We start from the raw sequence: 19289 nt of genomic DNA, 5'->3' as shown, positions 1-19289 counted from the left end.
CGTTAGGACTCTATGTTCAATGGTCATCCCAGACTTAGCAACCATTATTTTAATTGGAACCCCCAACCAGTTTATATTTGGAAATGTTGGCTTTGGGGCTTTTTACCTCATTAAATGCTTGCTTCCGCTCACCTAGTCTTTTCAAGGCCCCATATCTCTTGTCATTAATTATCTCTCCCCTTGCCTGGCGTTAAAATCCAACTCCTCGAGAAGCATTTATAGAGAGATGAAAAATGTTCAAAAGAGGAAAGTTGCATAAAGAAACCTGTTACCAAGTACAATTGGATTGCACATTAATAGATTCCAGTAGAGCTTTGAATGCATTTTTAGCCTCTTAAATACAAAAGCTTAAACAAATAACTCAAAAGAGATGGAAGCTGATGGTGTAAGGAACCATGATCAGAATAATCACAGCACAGGCTCATCTATAAATTCAATAAGTAAAGATATAGGTCGATACAAGCTTACTGCAAGAGGGTTTAGGTGTCTTGAAAATGGGCTAACCAAGAGTGACCAGGTTATAAACAGCAACCTGAGCTAGATAGAGATTATCACAAAAAAATTTAAGATGACAAGCGCTTTCTGGAGAAAGAAAATCCTGTGCTCTTCTCCAAAATATGCAACCAGCATGCAGGAAACTCTGACATGATTAAAATTACTAGTCCAATCAAAGCCTTTTAGAAAACATATCCTGAAGCAAATAATTGTACCTCAATGTCCGGTATAGAAGCTCCATCACCACGAAATTCTTGAGACCCCATGTTTTCAAAGTGGCTCCTCTAATAGACAAAAGCAAGCACTCAAAATGACTCCATTTTTCCCTATCAAAAGGAAAAAAAGTTCAAGATTTAAAGGAGTAAACAAAGTATCTACATTGATGTCAGGTTGGCATTTATTGAAGCGGCACACACTCCAGTACTTCCTGAAACAGTGGTAGGTGGAGAAGGAGCAGCTAGTGCCTGATGTTGAATACCAATTACACTTGTTGATACACCAGGCTTTGCACCAAAAATGACTGATAATCCAGAAAGGGCCACAGGAGAAGGATTAGAAACTGCAACAGCAGGTGTCACAAGAACTGGGCCCAAAGCCTCCCTAGCGAATGTTGAAGAAGTTGAGGAGCTAATTGAGATAGCTACTGCAGATCTTTCAATGGAAAAGACAGCAACAATGCCTGGAGCATGAGAATTCACACTCATTTCTGATTGTGTTCCCTTGTTGTAATAATACCAACAAAAGACACTTCAGTTGTAACGGCCCAGTCCCAAATGTTTCAATGAAATTCTTGAGACGCCATGTTTTCAAAGTGGCTCCTGTAATACACAAAAGCAAGCACTCAAAATAATTCCGTCTTTCCCCATCAAAAAGAAAAAAAGTTCAAGATTTAAAGTAGTAAACTAGGTATTTGCATTGATGCCAGGTTGGGATTTATTGAAGCGGCAAGCACTCCAGTACTTCCTCAAACAGTGGTAGGTGGAGAAGGAGCAGCTAGTGCCTGATGTTGAACACCAATTGCACTTGTTGACACAGCAGGCTCAGCACCAGAATGGCATATGAAACCAACCTCTTCATCGACTTGAAATTCTTGAGACGCTATGTTTTCGAAGTGACTCCTGTAATAGAAAAAAGCAAGCACTCAAAATAACTTCATCTTTCCCCATCAAAAAGAAAAAGGTTTAAGATTTACCAGAGTAAACTCAGTATTTGCATGGATGCCAGGTTGGCATTTATTGAAGCGCCAAACACTCCAGTACTTCCTGAAACAACAGTAGGTGGAGAATGAGCAACCAGTGCCTAACGTTGAATACTAATTACACTTTTTGATACACCAAGCTCTGCACCAGAAATGGCGGATGATCCAAAAAGCGCCGGGAGAGAGGATTAGAAACTGCAACAACAAGTGTTATTGGAACTGGGCCCAAAGCCACCCCAGCTAATGTCGAAGAAGCGAAAGAGCTACAACATAAGAAAAAACTAACTTATGAAATAATACCAGCAAGAGACATTTCGGCTATAGCTCCAAACTTGTTGCCTACCTTGAGAAAGTGAAGCGCCTTCATAGTGAGCATATAGAGCAGTCATTAAATTTCTACAAACATGCTGTGATATCTACAAACCAATGGAAGTACATGCAAATAAAATGATAAATCTCATAAAACAAATATCATTGATCTAACTACAATTGTTGGCATCCATACAGAGAACATTTAATGGCACGTTTAATAGGTAACGGGAGATGAAAATTTAAATACAGCAATTTAAACCAATCAGTAACACAATTCAACTCTATTGGGGATATCAATTCTGGTGGCTTCTCCCAAACAGACTGTTTCCACCTCTTCTTGCATTAGTAGTATCTAATAAAATGTATTTATCAGTGAGGGCAAACAACCAAGAGAAGAAGAAACACAAAATGACATCAACCTTTTCAAAGATAAATGAAAATATCAATCAAAATAATGAACTATTTAAGTAAAGCATTTGGTCGACGGTTTGAAAAACACTACTGGAGAAAACAATAAATATTTACACCTACAGCTATAACAGGATAGTACCTTTTCGCATCAGCAGATGCATGCTCTTGCCAATTGGAAGTGGACTGTGGACTGTGGATTGGAGCTAGGAATATTGCCTCTGAATAAAAAATCATAATATTATATCTGAGCATGGACAGAAAAAGCCTATTCTGGAAATTTCTCATATTACTGCTGAGTTCCCATAATTTCACTGCCAAAAATATTCTAACCTACCCACTAAGGTTACCCACCTTTCATATATTTCGGCTAAAATTACTTTAACAGAACTCCCATCTGCGCTTGAATTTGTTTTACGGATTTGTAATACTTATTAACGAGCCCCAGTCCATAAACAAGGTTGTAAATAGTGCTCACGAGACTTGTTTTTTACCTTGTTCTTGGGACGCCATGTTTTCAAAGTGGCTCCCATAATAGACAAAAGCAAGCACTCAAAAGTCAAAATAACTCCATCTTTCCCCATCAAAAAAAAAAAAAAAAATGTTCAAGATCTAAATGAGTAAACTAAGCATCTGCATTGATGCCAAGTTGGCAATCATTGAATCTACAGGCATTCTAGTACTCCTTCCAACTAGCGCCTAATGTTAAACACCAACTATAATTGTTGATACAGCAGGCTCTGCACCAGAATGGTTGATGAAACCAACCTCTTCATCAAATAGAAATTTTTGAGACGCCATGTTTTCGAAGTGGTTCCTGTAATAGACAAAAGCAAGACTCAAAATAACTCCGTCTTTCTCTATCAAAAAGAAAAAAAGTTCAAGATTTAAAGGAGTAATCTAAGCATTTGCATTGATGCCAGGTTAGCATTTATTGAAGCTACAGGCACTCCAGTACTTCCTAAAACAGCGATAAGTGGAGAAGGAGAAGCTAGTGCCTGATGTTGAATACCAACTGCACTTGTTGATACAGCAGGCTCTGCACAAGAAATGGCTGATGATCGAGAAAGTGCCATAGGAGAAGGATTAGAAACTGCAACAACAAATGTTTCAACCAAAACGACAGCAACAATGCCTGGCGCATGAGAATTCACACTTGTTTCTGATTGTGTTCCCTTGCTAACGAATCTTTTCGCCTGCTTAGAAACCGACTAGAAACAAGCATCTCAAAGTTAGAACCAAGATAATTGAATATCGGCAACTCGATGTTTTTCTAGTCTTGTTTCCAGTATTCAGTTGTGAACAAGAATTCAAGGGACAAAACCGAGTGTTTCTATTGCTTCTAAGCGCTAAATGCTGAAGGAACACCCCCTCCCCCCCCACGCCAAAACAAAATACGAAAAAGAAAACTATTCATAAGTTTTCTTGTGATTGTCTAAGCAGTTAACAAGCAATCATATTGAAAAGATTTAGATTCATAAATCTAACAGAGTAAGGACTATTATGCAAGGATTTGAAGCAGTAGTTTCATACTTTCCTCTCAGGTTCCACCGTGTAGTTGCCAAAAAGATCCTCTCGGTCTCTAGTGTTGAGTGCTGTGGAGTCTGGTCCATACCGCTCGAGCGGAGGCATTGGCCGCTCGAGCGAAGTCAGGCAGAGTTGAACGCTCGATGTTGGCTCGACAGTGAGCTCGAGCAGGAGGAGTTCGCTCGAGCGGAGGCATTGGCCGCTCAAGCAAAATCAGGCAGAGTCGAACGCTCGACGTCAGCTCGACAGTGGGCTCGAGCGGGATGCGGAAGGGAAGTTCGCTCGACGCGCGCTCGACACGCCGCTCGAGCGAACATACGATTTAGGGATTCCGCCGTTTGAACTATAAATCTGATTTTTGCCTCTTAAGTCTGTAACAGAGCAGCTACGAAAACACTGTGGATGAACAGTGTTGTGACCCATCTTGTAGTGTGATTCCTCAATAATAAAAATCCTCTGCAGCTCCCGTGGACGTAGGCAATTTGCCGAACCACGTACATCCTGTGTCGTGTGTGATTGCGTGTGTGATCGTTTTTTTCACAACAATTGGTATCAGAGCCAAGGTTCGGGTCTGAGGAGAAACGATGGCTGGAGATGAATTGAAGGTATCGGGGATCGAGAAGTTTGATGGCACGGATTTTGGATACTGGAGAATGCAGATAGAGGACTGCCTCTATGGGAAGAAACTTCATCTTCCACTATTGGGGCAGCAACCGGAAAAGATGGATGATGCTAGTTGGAATCTGTTGGATCGACAGGTTCTGGGGGTTATTCGATTAACCCTGTCGAGATCCGTTGCACACAACGTCATCAAGGAGAAGACGACGGCGGATCTCATGGCGGCTTTGTCAGGTATGTATGAAAAGCCGTCAGCGAATAACAAGGTACATCTGATGAAAAAGTTATTCAATTTGAAAATGGCAGATAGTACGTCTGTTGCACAACATCTGAATGATTTTAATACTATCACAAATCAATTGTCGTCTGTTGAAATTGAATTTGATGATGAGATACGTGCACTGATACTATTGGCTTCATTGCCAAATAGTTGGGAAGCCATGAGAATGGCTGTTAGTAATTCTGCTGGTAAAAATAAACTGAAGTATGATGATATTCGTGATTTGATTTTGGCTGAGGAGGTGCGCAGGAAAGATTCAGGCGAGACCTCGGGTTTGAGTTCAGCCCTGAATGTTGAATCTCGAGGGAGATCACATGACAGGAATTCAAACAGAGGAAGATCAAAATCAAAGTATAGGGGCAAGAGCAAGTCGAGGCCTGGTCAGCAGGCAACTTGCTGGAATTGTGGCAAAGCTGGTCACATAAAGAAAAACTGCAAAAACCCCAAGAAGACGGAGAATGATAGTGCTAATGTGGTAACTGAAGAAGTACAGGATGCACTATTGCTTGCAGTTCATAGTCCAGTTGATGACTGGATACTGGATTCAGGGGCTTCCTTCCATACATCTTCCCACCGGGAACTAATGAGGAATTATGTTGCAGGTGATTTTGGGAAGGTATATTTGGCTGATGGTGAGGCTTTGAACGTAGTGGGGATGGGAGACATTGACATTGCACTCCCTGGCAAGAACAAATGGACCTTGCAAAAGGTCAGGCACATTCCTGAGTTGAAGAAGAACCTCATTTCTGTTGGGCAGCTTGATGAGTGTGGTCATTCAGTGGTGTTCTCAGATAGCACCTGGAAGGTCACAAAAGGGGCATTGGTACTAGCTCAGGGTAAGAAAACTGGTACACTTTATATGACTACTGGTTTAATTGACACTATTGCTACTACCGTTGCAGAGAGCACAGCAGATTTGTGGCATTGTAGGCTTGGCCATATGAGTCAGAAGGGTATGACGGTACTTCTGTCTAGAGGCAAGCTACCAGGACTGAAGACAGTTGATCTCGGTATGTGTGAGAGTTGTGTTATGGGGAAGCAAAAGAAGGTCAGCTTCTTGAAAAGTGGCAGGACGCCAAAGACAGGAAGACTTGATCTTGTGCACACAGATGTGTGGGGTCCTTCTCCAGTTGCATCTCTTGGAGGCTCTCGCTACTATGTTACGTTCATTGATGACCATAGTAGAAAGGTATGGATTTATTTTTTGAAACATAAATCTGAAGTATTTAATGTTTTCAAAATTTGGAAAGCCATGGTTGAGACAGAGACAGGCTTGAAACTAAAGTGTTTGAGGTCTGACAATGGTGGTGAGTATGTTGATGGCGGGTTCAAGGAGTACTGTGCAGCTCAGGGTATCAGAATAGAGAAGACCATTCCTGGGACACCACAGCAAAATGGAGTTGCTGAGCGTATGAACAGGACCATTAATGAGCGTGCTAGAAGCATGAGGTTGCACGCTGGACTACCACCCACTTTCTGGGCAGATGCAGCCAGCACTGCCGTTTATTTGATAAACAGAGGGCCATCAGTTCCACTGGATTGTGGATTGCCTGAGGAGGTTTGGAGCGGGAAAGAAGTTAAGTTTTCTCACCTTAAAACCTTTGGTTGTCTTTCTTATGTGCTTGTTGATTCTGATGCTCGCAGTAAGCTTGAGGCTAAGTCAAAGAAATGCTATTTCATTGGCTATGGAGACGAGGCATTTGGCTATCGTTTCTGGGATGATCAGGGTCGGAAAATCATAAGAAGCAGGAATGTGATTTTCAATGAGAAAATGATGTACAAGGATAAGTCGAGTACAGTTCCTGCAGTAGCTCCTCAGGAGTCCGAGTTTGTAGGATTGGATGACCTGCCAGAGGTCACAGTGCAGTGTAGAGATGAGAGTGACGGGGAGAGTGGGTCCAGTACACCCATTCCTATTATTCCGCAGGCAGTTTCAGAACCGTCTACTCCTACAGTTGCAGTTCGCAGGTCAGTTAGGACTATACGTCCCCCACAGCGCTTCTCACCTACTTTGAATTACATTCTGTTGACAGATGGTGGAGAACCGCAGAGTTATGAAGAAACCTTGCAAGATGAGAATTCTAGCAAGTGGGAGCTGGCCATGAAAGACGAGATGGATTCCTTGCTAGGGAATCAGACATGGGAGTTGACAGAACTTCCATCAGGGAAGAAGGCATTACACAACAAGTGGGTGTACCGGGTGAAAACTGAGCATGATGGCAGTAAGAGGTACAAGGCTAGACTTGTTGTAAAAGGCTTTCAGCAGAAGCAGGGTATTGACTACTCTGAGATCTTTTCTCCTGTGGTAAAGATCACAACTATCAGGATGGTACTGGCTATGGTTGCCACTGAAGATCTATTTCTTGAGCAGTTAGATGTGAAAACAGCTTTTCTTCATGGAGACCTTGAAGAAGACATCTACATGCACCAGCCTGAGGGGTTTGTGGTACAGGGAAAGGAAGGTTCAGTTTGCAGGCTGAAGAAGAGCTTGTATGGCCTGAAGCAAGCTCCTAGACAGTGGTACAAGAAATTTGACAACTTTATGCACAGTGCAGGGTATATTAGATGTCAGGCAGATCACTGTTGCTATGTCAGGCATTTTGACAATTCTTATATTATTTTGCTATTGTATGTGGATGACATGCTTATTGCAGGGGCTAGTATTGATGAGATCAATAATCTGAAGAAGCAGATGTCAGAGTACTTTGCAATGAAGGATTTGGGAGCTGCAAAGCAAATCCTTGGCATGAGAATTGTCAGAGACAGAGTCAGAGGTACGTTGAGACTCTCACAGGCTGAGTATGTGAAAAAGGTACTCAGCAGGTTCAATATGGACAAGGCCAAACCAGTTGGCACACCCTTGGGAAGTCACTTCAGACTCAGCAAGAATCAGTCACCAGAGTCAGAGGAGGAACGAGATTACATGAGTAAGGTTCCTTATGCCTCAGCCATTGGTTCACTTATGTATGCTATGGTTTGTACAAGACCGGATATTGCCCATGCAGTGGGAGTTGTGAGTAGATACATGAGTAACCCAGGAAAGCAACATTGGGAAGCAGTGAAGTGGATTTTGAGGTACCTAAAGGGTTCCTCAGAAACCTGTTTATGTTTCTCTGGAGAGAGCTTGGAGGTGCAGGGCTATGTTGACGCTGATTTAGCTGGAGATATTGACAGTAGAAAGAGTACCACGGGCTTTGTTTATACACTTGGTGGTACTGCAGTGTCATGGGGTTCAAATTTACAGAAAACAGTTTCTTTGTCTACAACAGAAGCTGAGTATATTGCAGTGTCAGAGGCTGCAAAGGAGATGGTATGGCTACAAGGCTTCTTGGAAGAATTGGGTAAGAAGAATCAGAAATGCACTCTCCACAGTGATAGTCAGAGTGCCATATTCCTTGCCAAGAATCCAGCATTCCATTCCAGGACCAAACACATTCAGATCAGGTATCACTTCATACGGTCATTGTTAGATGACGGACAGTTGTTACTTGAAAAGATATGTGGAAGCAAGAACCCTGCTGATATGTTGACAAAGGGTGTTACGCTTGAGAAACTGAAGTTGTGCGCAACTTCAGTTGGTCTTCTAGAATGAAGACAGGAGCAGTGAGTTGCAGAGGTGGAGGATATCATGTTTGAGGAAGACGGAGATACAGCGAGTGTACCAGTCTCCAAGTGGGAGAATTGTTGAGTGCTGTGGAGTCTGGTCCACACCGCTCGAGCGGAGGCATTGGCCGCTCGAGCGAAGTCAGGCAGAGTCGAACGCTCGATGTTGGCTCGACAGTGAGCTCGAGCAGGAGGAGTTCGCTCGAGCGGAGGCATTGGCCGCTCGAGCGAAATCAGGCAGAGTCGAACGCTCGACGTCAGCTCGACAGTGGGCTCGAGCGGGATGCGGAAGGGAAGTTCGCTCGACGCGCGCTCGACACGCCGCTCGAGCGAACATACGATTTAGGGATTCCGCCGTTTGAACTATAAATCTGATTTTTGCCTCTTAAGTCTATAACAGAGCAGCTACGAAAACACTGTGGATGAACAGTGTTGTGACCCATCTTGTAGTGTGATTCCTCAATAATAAAAATCCTCTGCAACTCCCGTGGACGTAGGCAATTTGCCGAACCACGTACATCCTGTGTCGTGTGTGATTGCGTGTGTGATCGTTTTTTTCACAACATCTAGTTCATTCAACAGCCTTCAATTGTTCATCATTTTCAAACATGCTAACAGCTTTGGTAAATAAGGAAATGTCATCATTTAGAATATCTTAGATCTCTATCTTGACCACTTCGGTATTAGGGATCAAGGAAGTAGCAGAAGCGAGAAGGGAGAAGAGAGATTCTTAAAAGTTAGAGAAGTAAGAAAAAATCTAGTTGCAATCATAACTATATACTAATTTAATATGATTGGTCAAAAAGTAGATTTTATTGAAAGTGGTGTTAATTTAAATTTTAAATATAAATAAATAAATATTGATACGCAGATTAGTATGCGATTTTACTTGTACGTACTAAAATCGAGAAGTAATATTGTTGGAGAGATAAGTATTCTTGAGGATTTTTGAAAGTTGAAGAAAAAATAACACCGTTTGGAGAGAGAGAGAGAGAGAGAGAGGGGGGGGTATTCTTGGAAATTCTTGAAAATTGGATAATAAACAACACCATGTTAGAGGGAGCGGGTGTTTTATATTGGAGATTCTTGGAAGGAAAATTGGCGGAGTAATGTCGTTGAGAGACAACTTTCAAACATTCAGTTTTCCAAAATTACCCTTATGATGTTATAATATTCACATGCAATACCACCGTGCCTTGTGGCTCATTTTTACCGCCACCGTTTTGGGGCTTCGTTCCATTCAAGCGGGTTAATTTATTACCGAACCACCAGCCACTCCGTTCTTTTACGTTCTTTTTTTCTACGGGATCCCGAGTGAAAGAATGATTACAAGGGTTGGTTTGACGAAGTAAGATAAGATGAAATAAAAAAAAAATAAAATAAATTTTATTTTTAATATTATTTTTAATTTAATATTTAATATTTAAAATTATTTTTAATATTTTATTTAAAAATTAAAATATATATAATAATTAAATAAAATAAATTAAGATAATTTTACCGTCCAAACTAGACCTAAACCTTTTCGATCATTGATCTCTTAATTCATATTCATTTAGCCCAAAAAGAAAAAACTCCTACCCAATGACTAAAGAATCGAGTTTGAGGGTGAAGCCCGAAATGGAAGCCCAAACCTAACAAAAAATAACCGGATTCTTACCCAAGGTGCCGTGCAAGGGACACTGGAAATGGAATTAATTATTATGCGCCAAAAAATGTCCTTACGCCCGGTTTGGATACAATTCATCTATACTTATCTTATTTAATTATTATAATTTTTTTAAAATTTTACATAAAATAAAATAAATTATTAAAAATTTTCAAATCTTAAAACAATAATAATATTAAAAAATAATATTTTATTCAACTATCACCCCATCGCATCTCATCTCAACTCAATATTCAAACTACACCTTAGTATTGTCGAAAGACACCTTAATATTATGAGTCTACTCTGTAGTGTTCTTGTTCCCGTTAGTCCAAGAGATCAATCACATATATTTTTGAAAAATTTTATTTACAGTCCTTAAATAGAGATTACATGTACAAACCCTTTATTAAATAAGAAAAATTATCATTTTATGAAGAATATAATTCAATTTTAAGCTGTTTATTAGTCTTTGTAATTATATTCTTATTTGCACACGTTTCCAAATTTAATAATTATTTATGATTTCTCCTATGGATTACAGATGTTATTTTAATATATTTAATGTTATTTTAGATGACTAGCTGATTTATAAACTTATAACCAATATTTTAAACATATTATTTGTCATGAGCACCACGTTCACAAAGCTTTCGCACAGATTCAATATTTCTTTCCTTGTAATCATTGCTTTTTTTTTTTTTAAAAAAAAATAGATCATTGAATTCATCAATAAATCGAAATTACAAGTGTGACTTATCAATACAGGAAAACTAGACTATAAGCCAACCTACGCATCTGCTCTGAAGCATCCCCGCACATATAGTAGCGGACATTGTCTTAACTTCTGAATCTCTCCTGAGCGAGAGAAGATAGCACTCTGTATTAATAGAGATGAAAGACCCCCTCCAACCTCCCAGGGAGATGGAGTACAGCACACTGTTACTATGGACACCAAGTCCAATAGCCCAATTCCACGATACTAATAACTAAAAAAACAAACTACAAAGTAAAACAACATATAAAACAAAACCCCAAGCACCGGCCTGAATCCCGACAGGACACCTACCACAGGCATTAGCTAACACGAGCCCAGAACGGCACGAGCACCCAGCTCACGCATGGACAAACAGCCGCTACTATAGAGACCGATCATACGATCACCAGCCATAGCATCGTCCGCCACTCTCGATCAACTCTTACCCCGGATTATGTCCGATCAAGCAGCTCATTACCTCACTCGGGTAAAAACACTAATGGTCCCCACAACAGCAAGCACCCACCACGTGCTGTACGGCACGTAAGTACGACTGCAGCATACTCTGAGCAATTTTTTCAATATCCTTCCACTACACTGTACGTACGGCTACGGCACTAACAGCACATGACACCCGTATGCCCCGACAGCGCACCTTCGCATACTCTGAGCAAAACACGTTTTGCCCCACTACATTCAGCAGCTACTCACAACAAACTTCTGAGCAACTACGTACAGCAAGCATCGAATCGCAAGCTTCTGAGCAGCTCTGCTTTGAGCAGCTACTAACGGCAAGCATCGGAGCAGCACCCACCACGTTTTCATCACCCGCTGAAAACACTTCCGTTTTGCAGCACCCATCCTGGACGCCGCGGTGGGTGGCACTCCTCCCTCCTACCCACTGCTGTCGAGGGCCTTATTTTCCATACCATGAAAATAAAAGCAAATACAGCACTAACTAATACAAAGAAATAGATACAAAAGAAACACTGAAAACAGCAAAACGGAAACTAAACATAAATGAACTCAGAAACAGAAAACTAAATAAAGAAACACTGAAAACAGCAAAACGAAACCAGCTGCGTCACCCCCCATTCCGACCACCTTCCACGAGGATCTCCTCCATGAGTACTGCCTGGCTTTACCTCAGAAAGCTCCTTGAAAACTCCCATGCAATCCAGCGAGCCTCCCGAAAACCATCTCTGTTTTCCATGGATAAAACAGAGCCACTAAACCTTGCGGGAAACACCCTAAATCTACATGCATACCGTAGCTGCTGAGCACATAAAACCTTGGCTCTACTCGCATTGAGACCCTTCCCTTCACCACCACGCCCAGCTACGTGGATTTCCATGATGGTCTTTCTTTGAAAACAAAACGCATTCACAGCCAAACAACAACGTCCAAGCCCTCCACTCCATCGTATAAAGACATCTTCATCACGTCCGAGTGAGGTAACAATGATAGAAGACTCCAGTATCCCTTCGACGTCAAAACCCAGGAGCTTCATCGTATAAACTGCCTTCATCACGACCGAATGAGAAAAAAAAGGTAGACGGCTCCAACGTCCTTGACCATGTATTGAGAACTTTCAGGCCACCATGATCACCGCCAACCGACGCTTATTGATGAACGGAAACTAGCAGAAAAAAACAGAAAAACCAACAAAAGGATTGGAGGGATTGGAGGGAGGGGGAAGCTTCGGCTCCCCCCCCCCCCCCCCCCCCCCGCGGACGGTTTACTCCTTTTTTTCTTCTAGAGAGAAGGAGGAGCTTCTCTCACTAGGTGAATGTTTTTAAATCTCCCTTTTTATTCCTTGTAATCATTGCTGATGATTGCGTTATCGACTATGGGTACATACAAAGCCACTATAAAAAAAAAAAAGATTTTTGTGATCAAAATTTAATGATTAAAATGATTATTTCTCACGATTTTCATGAGAAATAGTCATTTTGATCACAAAATTTTAGTCATAAAAGTCCACTTCTCTTATAGTGACAATAATGAATTTTAGAGACATTTGGTTTATTATACATAATTATATCATGGATTCCGACTCCTTCGACTAAATTACAAAATCATCATTTGAAAACCTACGCGGTATTGAAAGGTTGCCTAGCTAGACCATTTAATCATTTAATGAAATTAAGTTAATTACAAGCTAAGATGGTGATGAGAGTTAATTATTACTAGTTCCTTACGTGTGTGGTATATATATATATTACATTGAAGAGAAATGATATTTATAATTTTTTAATATACATTCTTCGCATACTTTTTAATAGACAAATCTTAAATTTACATTAAAAAAAAATTAATAATAGTCTCCACTTTTTTCAAATGAAATATATAAAAACTGCACATTTCAAAATTGTATATAATATTATCATGCATTAAATGCATTCATAAGGATTAAAAATAACTATAATCCATCTTGAACATATATTTATTTAGCAAAAAGGCTTATGAAAACAAAAAACAAAAAAACAATCCCCGCCTAGTACCGATTAATTATATATATGAAAAATGATACAAAGTCTTTTTGTAACCTTTCAAACATTCATGTTTTAAATTTGAAATATTTGTATTAAATAACTTATAAAAATATATTTATTTTATAGAAAAATGCCATTCAAATTCTTTTTTGAATACTACTACATTTATAAATGAATTATATAAAAATAATTTCATAAATTTACGTGATTTTATTTGATTTGTTAGACCTAGTACTTTACAATAAAAATAACTTTATAATCTGAAGAACTATATCAAATTACATCAATTTATAAAATTATTTTTATATAATATATTTCTAGCCATATATTTTCCGCATCATAATACAAGCAAATTTAAAGTGACAGATTGATCGAAGCACCGAAAACGCAAATTAACTTGGTGATCTATTGAATATTTCAAAGTCAAAATGAACAAGAACGTGAAGTTTGGGATATCCTGATCACTTCTCCCTCTCTCTCTCGCATGGAAGCCGAGAGATCCTCACTAAATTACCATCCCGAACACTGCATGAGCGCCTACACGAGAAATCAGGCATGGTGATCTTCCCGAACCCAGAGTATAAGTTGACACCATTTTTTGGGGATTTACCATTTCCATTGATACTCTTGGTGCACTCCTTATAGGCTGCCAGAAAGGGATCCTCACGCTTAAGACCCTTTTTGGAAGAACTTCTTGAAGGAGCTGGCTGAAAAGGACAAGGGGGGAGTGGTAATATTTGAAAATCGTGGGCCGAAACCCTAGCAGCTTCTGATGGACAAGGAGGGGGTGGTAGCTTTATACGCACCATGTCCCCTTCCGTGGGGCACTGATCTTGGTGTGTAACCTTGGAGACCCCAGGCTTTCTTTCCCATGAGAAGGGAACAGTACTCCCAGCTCGCGGCTGAGCCTTCGAGTGATTCATCATCTAGCAGCTTTTCCGTGGTGGAAATGCAAGGCGGATTATGATCAGTTGGTATTTATATATACGCACTCCAAACTTTTTGTAGGCACGATATCCTTAAAGACAAGCATATAAAGTCGTGAAGTAGCTAGGCAGGGATTATATAGCTCTAAAACGGAATTAAATGAAAGGACAATGAAGGTAGGGAAAACAAGATCGAGTTCTTGGGTGTCTACATCATATATAAATGTTGGCCAAGAAGATTAAGAGCTAGTTCAAAATTTTTGAATGGTTGAGTGGTAGAAGAGTACTTGGGAAATAAGTTCACGGGCTACGAACCAAGTAGTCACGGTCCAAGTTCTAAGGGGAAAGCGATCTAGGAGATGTGTGGGATGCTGACTGAGTCCTGCATGCATGTACATGATGAGGTGTTGCTGGAAAATTGAAATGGACATATACCTACTTGATCCATTAAAGTCGCCCGGCTCTTTATGATAATTGGGTATTCTAGGCTCTAGCTAGAATCTGGGGTCGAGGGGTACGTACGTAATACTATTTCTCGAAAAAAATAAAACTTAAAAATGTATTAAAAAAAAAATGCTTTAGTCCAACCTACCACACGATTTAATTGGATTAATTATGTTACGTGCATTTACTAGAGTATGCACTAGTCTAGCGATTGTTTGACTCGAAAAATAATTATCGGCCGTAAAGGTTTGAATTGATAAACAGTAATTAGCTATATAGAGCGGGGCATGCTTAGCCTATATAATTATACAGTCGATAGGTATTGTTAATCATACAGATATTTGTAAAAAAAAAAAATTAAATTAAATTAAAAATCATTTAATTTTAAATGTTTATGTTGATCTAGAAGGTTATCGTCGCATCCTAATCTAATATATAATAGTCTTTAACTTAAGTATTTGGTCAATCGATCGGATCCAGTACTACTGTTGAATAGAATTTCGATTGATCTTGATCATCAATATTTTCTTCTCTTCCATATATATACACGTTTTTAATCTATAATTCCGTACTACATACGCACGTATTACCGCTAATTAACATGATTACAAAAGGGCTGGCTGATATGACGCGTACTTCATGCTTATTTCAACGACCAACCCAACCATTGGTTAAAGGTTTTTATAGCTTATAAAACAAAACAAAAAAATACAGGGACGAACGCGTGCTTCATCATGCTTCTGTTTTATGGAATTATGGAAAGATCCTGATCATGATCCAAATTAATATAATTACCACCCGATATCGATCGACATCTTCCACGCTCAGGATAAGCTGGCGAACCCTATATATCCGGCCACTTGATGCATAAAACAGATAGAAGGCGTAGTACTGTTCCATATATCTCTACGTACAGTTGCCTTTAATTTCGGCAATATTAGCACATCTCATGGGTAATTAGCTTTTTGGCAGAACGGATTTAATATTAATTACTCCATATATTTATATTAGCTATGTTATATATACAGTCATTAATTTTATGTATTTTTATATATATTCTATTAATATGATTGATTAAAATAATTATTTTATATTAAAAAAATGACGAGATTAATAAAGTGTAAAAATAGAATATAAAAGTGAATGTTGTATATAGAATTTTTATATTTTTATATATAGCAATCACACCACTTGCATGCAGCATGCTGACTGCTTGCGGTGCGAGCGCGAGGGAGATAGTGTTCAGGCCTAGCTAGGATATCGATTAGAAGATATGGCATTTATATGACAAGCCCTAAATTTTGACTATGTCCATCTAATTAATTAATCATCTTTATAGATAAGGAAGTTTCGAGTGGATTGGCCCATGAGTAAAACGCCCGATTCCCGAGCTGCTATAATATTGTTACGTTTTGGGTACAAAACTTGAGATGATAGTTTCCGTCTATATATATAAGTAGTTTATTCTTCACTGAAATCATTAGAAACTTATATACAGTACATCAGGATCAAAGTAACCCAAAAAAAAAAAAAATCAATCTCAAAGCAATTCTGAACAAGGGTCACTTACAGGATATTTAAGATAAAAAGATATATGTCAATTAGCCCTTCGTGCAGTTGACGTTTCAAACGGCATATATATCATTGACACTGTGATATCTCAATGGATTTAGGAAATTAACCGAGAGATTCTCACCAGATTGTCTTTCCTAGTGGTGCATGAATGCTTACACGAAAGATAATGCTTGATCTTCCTCTTTCCAATAAACCCAACATCTTTTTCATTACCTGATGACTTATGCGTAGAAGAGTTCATTGTGCATCTCTTGTAAGCTGCCAGAAAAGGGTCGACGTCCGGATCTTTCCTAACCCCCATTCTGAAACTACTTTTCCAAGGCTGCAGCAACGACCGCAGACACGGCGAGCTAGGGCGGCAGCTAAAACCATCCATGCCGGTTGAGCTTAACGAGCAAGGAGGAGGTCGTGGCAGCTCTAATGAAAAATCCCCCATAGCGGATCCAGACGCTTGATCTGTGACCTTGCAGACCCCAGGCTTGACCTCCCATGAGAAGGGTACGTTCAATTTTGTGCAAACCTCACTCTGGTAATAAAACATCCTACGCAGCATTGTCGTGTACGAGTCATGTGGATGTACAAATTAGGATCTCATTCAATTGAGCTGCATGCTTACTAGCTATTTGCTTTATGCTTTTTAACGGCTAATTATATATATATGACTAAGGTTGTTGGCGTATAAACGAATGAAAGTACAAGGAAAAGAGAACAATATTTAAATAATTTGAAAAACAGAAGACCACCTACTCACGGATTTTACGTCATGAGAAACGTGGGAAAGTTACCAGAACAGTTAATTATTACGGGCTAGCTGGAGCAAGCCAAAAGTACATAATATATATAGTTAATTGAGAAGATACTCGGCCATCATTTTCTCGTCCCACATGTAGGACACAAATGACAATAATATATCTTAAGGAAAATGTACAGTTAGTCTTATGAATTTTCTTCTTTATTTTGACTGTTTATGTATTTTAATTTTTTTATTATTTATTTTTTACTTCATAATTAAGAAAATAAATATTAATATATTGGTGTGTTTTTTAGAATTTCTCTTTAAAAATTATGAAATAAAATGGACGGCAATTACTCTATATATTAATTATTGATCGTGAGCGTGGGCCCTATGTGCTGCAGAGCATCAATGCAAATAAAGCCTGGCTAAGAGCATTCATATTGGTCTATGCATATGCATATGCAAAGTCATATTTGCATAATATGAGCCTAAATTCATCTACATTGGATTATGCATCTTTAAATATTTGCATAACTATGAACAGTACCTTTACATGTTTAAAGATCTACTATTCACTCTCCAAAACATATTTTATTCATTCTTTTTCTCTCCTCCCACTCTCTTTCTATATATTTTAGCTTTAAATATTTTACATATTTGAATATCAAACCCTATTAAAAAAAAAAGCAAAAAAAAAATAAAATGATAATATTTTATTATTATTTTGTCTCAAATTTGCATAAGCCAATGTGGAAATTTTGCTTGTATGGCAAATTAGATCTCTAAAATATGTGATTTTACATATGCATATGCCTAAACCAATGTGAATGCTCTTGCGTTTTCTTAAATTCTTAATTTATCAAATGGGCCGAGATAACTCCCTCCACGTGGCACAGGCCCAGATACGAAAACGGTACGACAAAGTTCAAGCCTCCTCGGCCTTTTTTAACTCAAAGGACTTTATCTAAGTCCGTTTCAATACGGGTTGAGATCAGTTAGAACTTCGAACGGGTGAGCGTGCGGCTAGGGTTTTGGAATCTGGCATCTTTTCTTGTTCCCTGAATCCCTATATATAAATAAATAAACCAGGTCTCTCAGCTACGAAGAAATCCAAGCAAAGCTCGGCGCCGCGCATCGAAGAAATGGTTCTTCCTCTTTCCTCCGTACCAATTCCAGTCCTGGATTACTGCAAAGCTCTATGAATTATACATGGGTTCATATAAATTTCTATGTTTTTTTTTTTTTTTTTCCATTTTACTTCGCATATGCAAATAAGTGGGGTTGGCTGCGATGATTATAAAAAATTCCTCGTTCTGAATGCCATTGCCATGGCATGATAGACACGTTTACACCCATAGAATATGAGCACCACCCCTTTTCTTTACTTTAATTTAATTACAGTAATTAGCTAACGAGTACAGGTTCAAGATTGCTGCTTGGGTTTTTAGGTAGAGATTAATGGCCACTCTGAATACTTTCTCGACGAGTCATTTTGGGTAGTGTTCTTGTTGAACAGTTAATTGGAGATGACTTTGATATTCACAGGGCAATTAACTATAATTGCTCTGTGCTCAGCCAACTCCTTACATTGATATAGGTGGTGTTTAAAGCCCTGATTTGAACGAGTAATTCTATAAGTCCGGGTTACGCACGCCTCCATATGAATGAAATTTCAATATTGCCTTTTAATGCACCGTTACTGATTTATGTCCTGATTGTAAAATGCTTTGTGGGTGTGTGGGTTGTCTTTAGAATGTTTTCTTGGGTTGTCTTTCATTGTTTGCCTTCCTCTTAATCCAAAAGACATTATTTTTAGTAATTTGGTCTAGGGTTCTGATACCTTTAAAATCCAGATTTGAGTAATTGTACCGATGAAATCAAGCACGGATTTGTGCTTTTGTGTTTGCGTTTGTTTTTTCCTTAAATGTTAAACAAGATAGGTTTATGGATTGAAGAATCATTTGATCAATACATTGTAAGAGTATCATACTTTGTGGTTTAACGGCTTTCGAAAGATCAAGAAAATAACGTACACATTAATGGGTAGCTTGAGTTGCTAATGTGATATCAAGTTCAAAGGAGCAAAAGGATGTGGAGCCTTCGTTTCTAAAGGATAATAGACTGGCCGGATCAGCTGTGAAGACATTAGTTTTCCTTTAAGAGATGGGCAAAGCCAGCCCAATTAAAACCTGTTGGAAGTTGGAGCCAGTTCCCCACTATTCAAAACACACGCACGCATTGCCAACTAACGGACTGAAAACGTGAGA

The 19289-nt window shown here is 39.1% G+C and overlaps 1 long non-coding RNA gene and 1 other non-coding gene across 2 annotated transcripts; one reads left to right on the top strand and one right to left on the bottom strand.

Annotated features, from left to right (window-relative positions):
• Nucleotides 1-381: 381 nt before the first annotated feature.
• LOC122317140 lies at nucleotides 382-3812 on the bottom strand. Its single transcript, XR_006244381.1, has 2 exons — nucleotides 1688-3812; nucleotides 382-1613 (listed from the first exon to the last, which is right to left on the bottom strand). It is a non-coding gene; the product is annotated as an uncharacterized LOC122317140 (long non-coding RNA).
• Nucleotides 3813-18303: 14491 nt separating this feature from the next.
• LOC122317667 lies at nucleotides 18304-18392 on the top strand. Its single transcript, XR_006244587.1, has one exon. It is a non-coding gene; the product is annotated as a small nucleolar RNA snoR8a (small nucleolar RNA).
• Nucleotides 18393-19289: the final 897 nt, after the last annotated feature.

This window comes from Carya illinoinensis, chromosome 7 (assembly GCF_018687715.1).
Source record: "Carya illinoinensis cultivar Pawnee chromosome 7, C.illinoinensisPawnee_v1, whole genome shotgun sequence".
Classification (NCBI taxonomy): domain Eukaryota; kingdom Viridiplantae; phylum Streptophyta; class Magnoliopsida; order Fagales; family Juglandaceae; genus Carya; species Carya illinoinensis.
The sequence above is the reverse complement of the archived record's forward strand: the minus strand, read 5'-3'. Positions and strand labels throughout refer to the sequence as shown.